Raw genomic sequence first — 13,869 nt, forward strand, 5'->3', positions numbered from 1 at the left:
CCCCCCCCCCCAATACCAAATACCCAGCACCTTCAGGTGGTCGATCCTGACTGTGAAGGCGATCGAGGATTGGTCGGCCTAGTTCCCGAAGAACATGGCCTCGCTCTTGCCTCGGTTTACCTTGGCCCCCGAGGCCTGTTCAACCTGGTCACATATGCACATGAGTCTGTGCACGGACAGCGGATCCGAGCAGAAAACGGCAACGTCATCCATGTACAGGGAGGCCTTAACCTGCAGGCCCCTGCTGCCAAGAATAGTCACCCCTCTCAGGCTTGCATCCTTCCTGATGGACTTGGCAAATGGATCTATGCAGCACACAAACAAGGCAGGAGAGAGACAGCAGCCCTGCCTGATTCCAGATCTGATTGAGAAGCTATCTGATTCCCACCCATTGATTGCAACTGCACTGACAATTGCAGATTCCCTCCCGAAAGCCCATTTTGGAGAGAACATCTCTCATATACGTGTGTGATATCCTGTCAAAGGCTTTCTCCTGGTCCAGGCTGATCAGGCAGGTATCCAACCCTCTGTCCTGCACGTAGGCGATTGTATCCCTGAGGAGTGCGAGACTCTCAGCGATCTTCCTGCCCGGTACAGCACAGGTTTGGTCAGGGTGGATCACCGATCCCAGAGCAGACCTGACCCGGTTGGCGATAACCTTTGACAAAATTTTGTAATCCGCATTCAATAGTGAGATTGGCCTCCAATTTCTGATTTCCTCCCTCTCCCCCTTCTGCTTGTAGATGAGGGTGATGATGCCTTTCCTCATGGATTCACTCATGGCACCTGCCCGAAGCATACTGACATACACCTCCAGCAGGTCCTGGACAATCAAGTCCCACAGAGCGGAATAGAGCTCAACTGGTAAGCTGTTGCTTCTGGGAGTTTTATTCTTTTTGAAGGACTCGAGGGCCTTGGTCAGCTCGTCCAGAGATAGCGGCTGGTCCAGCCTCTCCCGTGTTCTGTCATCTAAGACCTCCATGATAGAGGACAGGAATGACTGGGAGGCCGTGCTGTCGGTCGGCTTCACATCATACAGACTGGCATAGAAGGATTTGCTGATCCTCATGACGTCAGGCTGAGATGATGTTATCGAGCCATCTTCTTCCCTCTTTGTGTCTTTGTGCGCATTCTGGAAGAAGAAACATGGGCACATCTCGTCCTGCTCCACCGAGCAGACCCTGGACCGGAAGATCATCTTGGAAGCCTCCGAGAAAAAGAGCGATGTTTGCTGGCCCTTCACCTCCTTGAGGTCCTCCTTGACATTGACCCCATCGTCTGCAGCAGGAGCAGGTTCTGCATACTTTCCTGGAGCTGGGACAGTTTCCCCCGCCTCTCTCTCGCCTCCTGAACACCTCTGAGGATGAAGAACCTCTTGATGTTCCGTTTTACTGTTTCCCACCAGTCCACTGGGGACTCAAAGAGGGGCTTCACAGTTCTCCAACCTGCGTAATCCCTCTTGAGCTTCTCAATGTTTCCCGGGGTCAACAGCTTTGTGTTCAGCTTCCATGTTCCCTTACCCGCCCGCTGCTCGTCCTGTAGGTGACAGTCGGCCAGCAGGAGGCAGTGGTCAGAGAAGAACACCGGCTTGATATCGGTGGTTCTGACCGAGAGCATTCGGGACACAAACAGGTAATCTATCCTTGAGCGGATAGACCCGTCTGCCCGTAACCAGGTGTATCTATGCTGCGCTCCATCTGCAGGGGTGCTGAAGATGTCGTGCAGCTTGGCATCTTTTACCGTGTTCATCAGGGCTCTGGACGTGGCGTCCAGTTTACTGTCATAGAACATAGAACATAGAAAAATACATCACAGTACAGGCTCTTTGGCCCTCGAAATTGAGCCGACCCAAGCCCACCTAACCTACACTAGCCCACTATCCTCCATATGCCTATCCAAAGCCCGTTTAAATGCCCATAAAGAGGGAAAGTCCACCACTGTTACTGGCAGGGCATTCCATGAACTCACGACTCGCTGAGTAAAGAATCTGCCCCTAACATCTATCCTATACCTACCTCCCCTTAATTTAAAGCTATGCCCCCTTGTAATAGCTGGCTCCATACATGGACGCCAGATCGTCCATCTGCATTAATGATACAGTTGAAGTTTCTGGCCAGAATGACCGGCCTGGATGTAGCCAGCAACAGTGGAAGCTGCTGCAGGACGGCCAACCGTTCACTCTTACCCACTGGGGCGTACACATTAATCAATTTCAGGGGAGCATTCCTGTACATGACGTTGGTGACGAGGAGGCACCCAACCACCATCTCCTTAACCTCGGAGATGGTGAAGTTGCCTCCTTGCAACAGGATACCCAGGCCGGAGACGCGGCTATCATTGCCCCCCGACAAAACTGACGGCCCGTGGGCCCATAAGCCCGACCATCTCCTGTAGCTACTGAGGTGTAGTATCCAACACTCCTGCAGAAACAGGACATCTGTTTTAACATTAGCCAGGAAAGCCATGGTAGAAACACATTTCATAACCAATTTGATGCTACGCACATTGATGCTGGCAATTCTTATCCCCATTTTAACAGTTTACGAGGTTGCTGCTGGTCTTGCCCCTCTGGGGTAGCTGTGTGCATGCCTGTGTGACAGCAAACTGCTGGACCCTCCCAGGGCTGAGGTAGCTGTCCGTCTCCACGCTGGAGCCATTTCCCCGCTCTGGTTTCTTCGTGTCTGGCCCAGGGTCCGCACCGTCCAGTTCTCCATCTGACAGCGGGGCTGTCACAGGACCGCTGCTCCCAGTTACCTGGAGCTGTGGGCCATTGGGTACCTCTTGGTTCTCACCGGGTTGGGGGGAGGTCTTTACCCATCCCCTCAGAGGGATCGTCTTTTCTTGTGCTGCCCTCCTTTTTCCCCGCGGCGCTCTGTCTCTTCCTCTGGTGATGACCCTCCTTGCAGCTGTCCTCACCATCCGAAGAGCTGCCTGTATCCTCCTCATGCAGGTGTCGTTTCCCCCTTTGCTGGGTGGCTTTGGGGGCCTGCCGAGGTTTCCTCTTCCTGCTTTTGACAGTAAATCCATTCCTCTCCCTCCTTTATTCCCTCCTCTTCCATTTCCTCCGTCTGTCTTGAAGGAGCTTGGATCGGCTGCTGCATCTCCCCGCTGTCTGCCTTCTTCTCCGCTCCAGCCTGCCCTTCCGTGTGCCACCAGACATCGTTCCCGTGCTGGTTTGAGGTACCCTGTTGGTCTTATGTGGTCCACAGCTCGTGTTGCCACCTCCGGCCATCTGTGCAAAGGTGGCGGCCCCTCGTCTTGGGCAGGCCTTGTACATGTGGCCTGCCTCTCTGCACAGATCACAGTTCTTGGCTTGTTTACATTCCTTGGTCAGATGGCCTTCCTGCTTGCAGTTTCGACAGATGGTCACCTTACAACCCGTCGCCATGTGGCCTGACCTCCCACAGGTTCGGCACACTTTCGGCTGCCCTGCGTATGTCAGGTAACTTCTGCTTCCTCCGATGGCAAAGCTGGAGGGTGGGTGGAGGATGTTCCCACTGGCATCGACCCTCAGGTTTATCCTGACCTGCTGCTTGCTGGTCCAGATCCCGAAAGGATCAACCACATCGGTGCTTTGTCCCTCGATCTGGATGTACCTTCTCAGGAAGGTCAGGAGATTTGCTGCTGGGCCATGGGGGTTGTACATATGGATTGTAACAATCCGACTCCTCTGCGCAGGAAACACACACAACGGGACCACTAACAAGATGGAGAACAGAGGCTCCCCTTCCTTCTCCTTGAAGACCTTCACACTCCTGAAGGTCACGTCGAAATACACACAGTATATGTCCGCTGCATCGAACCTGCAGCATTCCAGCAAAATCTTCTTCACAAACACCGTCCGATCGACCGGTGTACGCTCCTCCACCTTCTTCACACTCACCATGAACCACAATAAGGTTGATCTGTGAGATCCTTTATGCACGCCCGGACTCTCTCTCGCACTGCATGTTGCCCTTGAAGCAGCTGCGGGGGGTACGAGACTGTCACACACCTCCTTCTGGAATGTGCCTATACAGAAGAAGTTGGGACAAGAATGCAGTGGTGTTTGTCGAGGTTCGTCCCAAACAGCGCCTGACACGGGACTCCGTGATCTACGGTCTGTTCCCCGGGACGCACACCGAGACGAACACCAACTGTGCCTGGAGGATTATCAACTCGGTGAAGGATGCTCTCTGGATGGTCCAAAACCTGTTGATCTTCCAGCTGAAGGAGTTGACCCTGACTGAGTGTTGCAGACTGGCACATTCCAAGATCCAAGACTATGTGTTGAGGGGCGTGTTGAAGCTTGGGCAGTTGCTGCCAAGGCGCAGTGGGGAAAGACCACCATGTAACATCTGCCTGCCTAAGAAGAACAGGGGGGCCACCCAGTCATTTGGGCGCCGCTGACGCCTCAGCAGAATAGCTGATAGTAAATGTACAGACTTGTATATAGGAAAAATAAATGTTGATATCTGTATGTAAAGTAATGTAATGTGGGCACTAGAATGGCATGACCAATTGTACAGAGATCCAAATAATTTTATGAATAAAGTATATTTTTGAAATAAATGGAGGTTCACCTGCTCCCACGTTATGTAGTTACAACACATTGCCTGGCACAGCAGCTCTATTTTATTTACTTAGTTCTTAATTTGACTTAAGTTGAACATTTCATACTGGTCTTTTGGCTTGTAGCCTGTAAATATTTCCCCTACTTACCTTCAATCTAAAATTAACTTTAGTGTATAGTCAGATTAGTAGCTATCATTAGCCAATGAACATACGGTTTACCTCTGATGTCACTGCGATTCACAAACTGCCTCTAAATTCCCTGAAATACACAGATAAGATTTCTCCTTCCAGACCATGCAAAACCACTGCTTCACAAACAGGGTATCGAAGGAGCTTGATGAAGGAAGACCATGTAAAGACATTAAAGTCAAAGATAATACAGTGGCTGGATTAAAAATGCTGAAAAAAATTTTAAGATGGCTGAACAAAGAAACCTTGGAGTGCAGGTTCATAGCTGTTTGAAAGTGGAGTCGCAGGTAGATAGGATAGTGAAGAAAGTGTTTGGTATGCTTTCCTCTATTGGTCAGAGTATTGAGTACAAGAGTTGGGAGAACATGTTGCGGCTGTACAGGATATTGGTTAGGCCACTGTTGAAATATTGTGTGAAATTCTGGTCTCCTTCCTATCGGAAAGATGTTGTAAAACTTGAAAGGGTTCAGAAAAGACTTACAAGGATGTTGCCAGGGTTGGAGGATTTGAGCTACAGGGAGAGACTGAACAGGCTGGGGCTGTTTTCCCTGGAGGGTTGGAGGCTGAGGGGTGACCTTGTAGGGGTTTATAAAATCATGAGGGGGATGGATAGGATAAATAGAAAAGATCTTTTCCCTGGGTGGGGGAGTCCAGAATTAGAGGGCATGGAGCATAGAGAGGAAAGATATAAAAGATACCTAAGGGGCAACGTTTTCATGCAGAGGGTGGTACGTATATGGAATGAGCTGCCAGAGGATGTGGTGGAGGCTGTTACAATTGCAACATTTAAGAGGCAGTTGGATGGGTATATGAATAGGAAGGGTTTGGAGGGATATGAGCCAAGTGCTGGCAGGTGGGACTGGATTAGGTTGGGATATCTGGTCGGCATGGACGGGTTGGACCAAAGGGTCTATTTCCATGCTGTACATCTCTCTGACTCTATGACAGTGGAGAATGAAATGCCAAATCAAGTTGATGCGAATCGCAAAAACTCCTGGATTTGAGGAGATGCTCAGCTCTTTGTAGAATAACAGAGTTGAAGCTGACCAGATCATTAATGTTTCTCGACACTTCCTGACAGCACTTGACACCTTTTGACAATTCTGGACAAGTTGACAATTACTGATACTTGTTGATAGTTCCAGGTGGGTCTTACAAGTTGGACAGTTCCAAGGGTTTTATGAACCTTTTACACACAAACTTTTCCACACTTAGTATTCCCAAAGGGAATATAATTTTCCCAAAGGATAATTGTCTCCTACTTCAGTGTGTACCAGGATCATATCTGCTGTGGTACCCAAACTCTCCATAGAGTATTGGCTGTCCAAAATAAATACTACTAAAAGACCTATTTTTACTTGGTTTAATCTCTAGACCGCAAAAGTCGTTTTTGACTTGCAACATTAATTCTGTTTCTTTCTATACAGATGCTGTCAGGTGCATCGAGTGTTTTCAGCATTTACTGTTTTGTTTTAAGTATTTTGCATGAATATTTCAATTCATACTGATAGGTATGAGATTTTTGCTCCCTGTATGGATGAGGAAAAGGGCTGTGGACAGGATGAGCCAGCTGACCACGGCACCATGGTGTAGAAGGCCATTCAAAAGAGAGGAGCAAAAAGGCCAAGTAGTTTGTTACAGAGGATTCTATAATTAGGGGGACAGATATCCTATGCAAGCCAGATCAGGAGTCCCGCATGATGTATTGCCTGCCCGGTGCCAGAATGTAGGACATCTCTGACCAGCTTGCAAGGATATTGGAGCAGGAAGGGGAGGATCCAGTTGTTGTAGTCCATGTTGGGACTAACAGTACGGGCAAAGTTAAGTTGGAGGACCTATATGGGGATTATCAAGCACTAGGAAGGAATTTGATGTACAGGTCCTCAAAGAGAACAAAGAACAAAGAAAATTTACAACCCGGGAACAGGCCCTTCGGCCCTCCAAGCCTGAGCCAATCCAAATGTACTGTCTAAACCTGTCAGTCAATTCCTAAGCATCTGTATCCCTCTGTTCCCCACCTACTCATGCATCTGTCCAGAAGCATCTTAAATGAATCTTCCGTGCCTGCCTCTACCATCTCTGCTGGCAACGCGTTCCAAACGCCCATCACCCTCTGTGTGAAGTACTTGCCACATGTATCCCCCTTAAACTTTCCACCTCTCACCTTGAAAGCATGACCTCTCGTTATTGAATCATTCACCCTGGGAAAAAGCTTGTGTCTATCCACCCTGTCTATTCCCTTCATGATTTTGTAAACCTCAATCAGGTCCCCCCTCAATCTCCTTTTTTCTAGTGAAAATAAATCTAACCTACTCAACCTCTCTTCATAGCTAGCACCTTCCATACCAGGCAACATCCTTGTAAACCTTCTCTGCACCCTCTCCAAAGCGTCCACATCCTTTTGGTAATGTGGCACCCAGAACTATACATAGTATTCTAAATGTGGCCGAACCAATGTCTTGTACAATTTTAACATGACTTGCCAGCTCTTATACTCAATACCCTGTCTGATGAAGGCAAGCATACTATATGCCTTCTTGACCACTCTATCCACCTATACAGCAACCTTCAGGGTACAATGGACCTGCACTCCCAGATCTCTCTGCCCATCAACTTTTCCCAAGGCTCTTTCATTCATTGTATAATTCACTCGAGAATTAGACTTACCCAAATGCATCACCTCACATTTGTCTGGATTGAAAGCCATCTGCCACTTTTCCACCCAACTCTCCAGTCTATCTATATCCTCCTGTATTCTCTGACAGTCCCTTATGCTTTCTGCCACTCCACTAATCTTTGTGTCACCTGCAAACTTGCTGATCATACCAAAAGTGTCCTCTTCTAGATCATTTATGTATATTACAAACAACAGTGGCCCCAATACTGACCCCTGTGGAACACCACTGGTCACCTTTCTCCGTTTAGAGAAACTCCCTTCAACTACTACTCTCTGTCTCCTGTTGCTCAACTAGTTCTTTATCCATCTAGCTAGAACACTCTGCACACCTTGTGACTTCACTTTCTCCATTAGTCTACAATGGGGAACCTTATCAAACACTTTAGTAAAGTCCATGTATATGACATCAACAGCCCTTCCTTCATCTAACAACTTGGTCATTTCCTCGAAGAACTCTATTAAGTTGGTAAAGCACGATCTCCCCCACACAAAACCATGTTGCCCATCATCGATTAGCTCATTCCTTTCCAAATATCAATAACTCCTATCTCTCAGTACCCTCTTCAGCAACTTCCCCACCACCGACGTCAGGCTCACTGGTCTGTAGTTACCCAGAATATCCCTACTACCCTTCTTGTACAGGAGGACAATATGTAGTAGTAAAAAATGAGGTCTGCAGATGCTGGAGATCACAGCTGCAAATGTGTTGCTGGTCAAAGCACAGCAGGTTAGGCAGCATCTCAGGAATAGAGAATTCGACGTTTCGAGCATAAGCCCTTCATCAGGAATAAGAGAGAGAGAGCCAAGCCGGCTGAGATAAAAGGTAGGGAGGAGGGACTAGGGGGAGGGGCGATGGAGGTGGGATAGGTGGAAGGAGGTCAAGGTGAGGGTGATAGGCCGGAGTGGGGTGGGGGCGGAGAGGTCAGGAAGAGGATTGCAGGTTAGGAGGGCGGTGCTGAGTTGAGGGAACCGACTGAGACAAGGTGGGGGGAGGGGAAATGAGGAAGCTGGAGAAATCTGAATTCATACCTTGTGGTTGGAGGGTTCCCAGGCGGAAGATGAGGCGCTCCTCCTCCAGCCGTCGTGTAGTTGTGTTCTGCCGGTGGAGGAGTCCAAGGACCTGCATGTCCTCGGTGGAGTGGGAGGGGGAGTTAAAGTGTTGAGCCACGGGGTGATTGGGTTGGTTGGTTCGGGCGGCCCAGAGGTGTTCTCTGAAGCGTTCCGCAAGTAAGCGGCCTGTCTCACCAATATAGAGGAGGCCACATCGGGTGCAGCGGATACAATAGATGATGTGTGTGGAGGTACAGGTGAACTTGTGGCGGATATGGAAGGATCCCTTGGGGCCTTGGAGGGAAGTGAGTGTGGAGGTGTGGGCGCAAGTTTTACATTTCCTGCGGTTGCAGGGGAAGGTGCCGGGGTGGAGGTTGGGTTGGTGGGGGGTGTGGATCTGACAAGGGAGTCACGAAGGGAGTGGTCCTTGCCGGGGGAGAAACCTTCCAGTCCTCTGGCACCTCACCTGTATTTAAGGATGCCATAAAGATATCTGTCAGGGCCCCAGCTATTTCCTCTCTCGCATCCCTCAGCAACCTGGGATAGATCCCATCCAGTCCGGGGGATTTGTCCACCTTAATAACCTCTAGCATAACCAACACAACTTCCCTACTTATGCTAACGTGATCCAGACTAATCGAACTTCTATCTCTAATCTCAAGATTCATCACGTTCCTCTCCTCAGTGAACACTGATGCAATGTAATCATTCAGAATCTCACCCATTCTCTCAGGTTCGGCACACAGCCTTCCTTCATTATCTTTTAGTAGATCAATCCTTTCTCTAGTTACCCGCTTGCTTCTTATATAAGAATAAAATGCTTTGAGATTTTCCTTAATTCTGCTTGCTAAAGCTATTTCATGACCCCTTTTAGCCCACTTGATTTCTTTTTTAAGATATGCCCTACTCTTCCAATATTCCTCCAGGGCCCGTTCTGTTCTCAGTTGCCTGGACCTTATGTACGCTTCCCTTTTCCTCTTGGCTAGTCATACAATTTCCCCTGTCATCCACAGTTCACGAATCTTGCCCTTCCTATCCTTTGCCTATCCATTGCAGGACATGCCTATCCTGCACTGCCGTTAACCTATCTTTGAAAGCCTCCCACATCTCAAATGTGAACTTCCCTTCAAATAGCTGTGTCCAATCCACATTTCCCAGCTCCTGCCTAATTTTGATATAATTGGCCTTGGCCCTGTTCAGTACTCTTCCCTTAGGACCACTCTCTTCTTTATCTACGAGTATTATAAAACTTACAGAATTGTGGTCACTGTTCCCAAAGAAATCCCCCACGCAACTCCTACCACTTGTCCTGGCGCGTTCCCCGGTACCAGGTCCATTATGGCCCCTTCCCTTGTCAGGCTATTGACATACTGCTCTAGGAAACTCTCCTGGATGCTTCGTACAAATTCTACTCCATCTAGACCTCTGACGCTAAGTGTATCCCAGTCAATGTTGGGAAAATTAAAATCTTCCATCACCACTACCCTATTGCCTCTCCATCTATTCATAATCTGTTTACCTATTTGTTCTTCTACCTCATGCTCACTGTTGGGAGGGCTGTAATACAGCCCCAACAATGTAACTACACCCTTCTTATTTCTCAGCTCCACCCATAATGCCTCACTACCCACAACCGCCATAGTTTCCTCCTTCAGCACAGCAGTGATATCATCCCTGACCAGCAATGCAACTCTAACCCCTCTTTTACTTCCCTCCCTGTCCTGTATGAAACATCTGTATCCTGGAACATTCAGTTGCCATATGCAAATTGACAAGAGATAAGAAAGGAAGAGACGTAAATATGTGGATAAAGGATTGGTGCAGGAAAGAGGGATTCCATTTCATGGGGCATTGGCATCAGTTTTGGAACCGGGGGGGATCTGTACCATTGGGACAATCTCCACTTGTACCGATATGGAACCAGAGTTCTAGCGAAAAGGAAAACTAGTGACTTTAAACTTCTGAATTGGGAGGGGGCGGGAGGGAAAGCAAAAATGACAGGGAGTATGGAGTTAAATGGAAACATAAGCAGCAGGAGACCAGTGTGCAGGTGATTTTAAGCTCCAGGCAGACTAGGAATGCAGCAAAAAGGAAGGATAACTTAGGACATCTTATGATTTCCAATATCTCTAATAATGATAAGAAAGTTAGCCATAAGACACTTTACCTGAATGCTCATAATATTCGTAACAAAATAGATGAATTAATGGTGCAAATCATTGTGAGTGATTATGATGTGTAGGCATCACAGAGACGTAGTTGCAGGGGGTACAGGACTGGCAGAATTTACAACTTATCACAAAGACAGGGCGGTGGCAGAGGCAGGAGGATTGCCTTGTTAGTTAAGAATGAAATTAAATCTATGGCACTGAATGACAGAGGGTCAGATGATGTGGAGTCTGTGTGGGTGGAGTTGAGGAACCACAAAGTAAAAAAAAAACCATAATGGGAGTTATGTACAGACCTCCCAGCAGTGGTCAGGACCTGGGACGCAAGATGTACCAGAAAATAGATAGGGCATGTCAGAATGGCAAAGTCACGGTGATCATGAGGGACTTCAATTTGCAAATGGACTGGGTGAATAATGTTGCTGGGTGGATCCAAAGAAAGGGAATTCATGGAATGCTTACAGGATGGGTTTTTGGAACAGCTTATGATGGAGCCCAACAGGGAATAGGCTTTTCTGGACTTAGTGCTATGTAATGAGCCAGACTTTTTAAAAAAGATCTTAAAGTAAGGGAACATTTAGGAGGCAGCGATCATAATATTGTAGAGTTCAGTCTGCAGTTTGAAAGAGAGATGGCAAAATCGGAAGTAATGGTATTACAATTAAATAAAGGTAATTACAGGGGCATGAGAGAGGAACTGACAAAAATTGACTGGAAGCAGAGCCTAGTGGGGAAGACAGGAGAGCAACAATGGCAGGAGTTTCTGGGTGCAGTTGAGGACACAGTACAGAGGTCCATCCCAGAGAAAAGAAAGGTTATCCAGGGCGTGGAATTAGACAGCCATGGCTGACAAAGAAAGTCAGGAAATGTATCAAACATAAAAAGCACTGGGAAATCAGAAGATTGGGAAGGTTACAAAAACAAACAAAGGATAACAAAGAGAGAAATAAGGAAGGAGAGGATCAACTATGAAGGTAGGCTAGCCAGTAATATTAGAAATGATCGTAAAAGATTCATTCAATGCATAAGAAACAAATGAGGAGCAAAAGTAGATATTGGGATGCTCCAAATTGATGCTGGAAGCCTAGTGATGGAAGATAAGGAAATAGCTGAAGAACTTAGTATGAACTTTGTGTCAGTCTTCACAGTGGAAGACATGAGTAATATCCCAACAATTAAGGAAGTCAGGGGCAAGAGTTGAGTATGGTAGTCATTACAAAAGAGAAAGTGCTAGAAAAGACAAAAGGTCTGAAAAATGATAAATCTCCTAGCCCTGATGGGCTACATCCTAGAGATCTGAGGGAGGTGGCTGAGGAAATAGCAGAGGCATTAGTTGTGATCTTTCAAAGAATCACTGGAGTCAGGGAAAGTCCTAGATGATTGGAAAGTCACCGTTATAACCCCGTTCAAGAAAGGATCAAGACAAAAGATGGAAAATTATAGGTCGATTAGCCTAACCTCAGTTGGTTGTAAAATTCTAGAGTCCATCGTTAAGGATAAGATTTCTAAATTCTTGGAAGTGCAGGATCAGATTAGAACAAGTCAACATGGATTTAGTAAGGGGAGGTTGTGCCTGACAAACCTGTTAGAATTCTTTGAAGAGGTAACAAGTAGGGTAGACCAGGGAAACCCAGTGGATGTTATCTATCTAGATTTCCAAAATGCCTTTGATAATGTGCCTCATGAGAGGCTGCTGAGTAAGGTGAGGGCCCATGGTGTTCGAGGTGAGCTACAGGCATGGATCGAGCATTGGCTGCCTGACAAAAGGCTGAGAGTTGGGACAAAAGGTTCTTTTTTGGAATGGCAGCTCGTGACAAGTGGTGTCCCGTAGGGTTCAGTGTTGGAGCCGCAGCTGTTCACTTTATATATTAATGATCTGGATGAAGGGACTGTGGGCATTCTGGTGAAGTTTGTTGATGATCTAAAGTTAGGCAGACAGGCAGGTAGTATTAAGGAGGTGGGGAGGCTGTAGAAAGTTTCATACAGTTTAGGAGAGTAGTCCAGGAAATGGCTGATGAAATTCAACGTGAGCGAATGCAAAGTCTTATACTTCGGAAAAATGAATACAGACATGGATATTTTCTAAATGGAAAGAAAAGTCATAAAGCCAAAGTACAAAGAGATCTATGAGTGCTAGTCCAGGATTGTCTAAAAGTTAACTTGCAGGTTGAGTCCATGAATAAGAAAGCGAATGTAATGTTGTCATTTATCTCAAGAGGGTTGGAATGTAAAAGCAGCAATGTGTTTCTGAGACTTTATAAAGCCTTAGTTAGGAGGAGAAAGTGAGGACTGCAGATGCTGGAGATCAGAGCTGAAAATGTGTTGCTGGAAAAGCGCAGCAGGTCAGGCAGCATTCAAGGAGCAGGAGAATCGATATTTCGGGCATGAGCCCTTCTTCAGGAATGAGGAAAGTGTGCCCAGCAGGCTAAGATAAAAGGTAGGGAGGAGGGACTTGGGGGAGGGGCATTGGAAATGCGATAGGTGGAAGGAGGGCAAGGTGAGGGTGATAGGCTGGAGTGGGGGTGGGAGTGGAGAGGTCAGGAAGAAGATTGCAGGTTAGGAAGGCAGTGCTGAGTTCGAGGGTTGGGACTGAGACAAGGTGGGGGGGAGGGAAATGAGGAAACTGGAGAAATCTGAGTTCATCCCTTGTGGTTGGAGGGTTCCTGGGCAGAAGATGAGGCGCTCTTCCTCCAGCCATCGTGTTGCTATGGTCTGGCACTGGAGGAGTCCAAGGACCTGCATGTCCTTGGTGGAGTGGGAGGGGGAGTTGAAGTTTTGAGCCACGGAGTGGTTGGGTTGGTTGGTCCAGGTGTCCCAGAGGTGTTCCCTGAAATGTTCCGCAAGTAGGCGGCCTGTCTCCCCAATATAGAGGAGGCCACATCGGGTGCAGCGGATGCAGTAAATGATGTGTGTGGAGGTGCAGATAAATTTGTGGTGGATATGGAAAGATCCCTTGGGGCCTTGGAAGGAAGTAAGTGGGGGGAGGTGTGAGCGCAAGTTTTAGGCCTCATTTAGAATATTGTGTCCAATTTTGGGCCCCACACCTCAGGAAGGACATACTGGCACTGGAGTTTGTTCAGCAGAGATTCATAGAGGTGATCCCTGGAATGGTGGGCTTGACATACGATGAACAGCTGAGGATTCTGGGATTGTGTTCATTAGAGTTTAGAAGGTTGAGGGGAGATCTAATAGAAACTTAAAAAATAATACATGGCTTAGAAAGGGTGGACA

The sequence above is a fragment of the Hemiscyllium ocellatum genome, chromosome 5 (assembly GCF_020745735.1).
Source record: "Hemiscyllium ocellatum isolate sHemOce1 chromosome 5, sHemOce1.pat.X.cur, whole genome shotgun sequence".
NCBI classification, from domain to species: Eukaryota; Metazoa; Chordata; class Chondrichthyes; order Orectolobiformes; family Hemiscylliidae; genus Hemiscyllium; species Hemiscyllium ocellatum.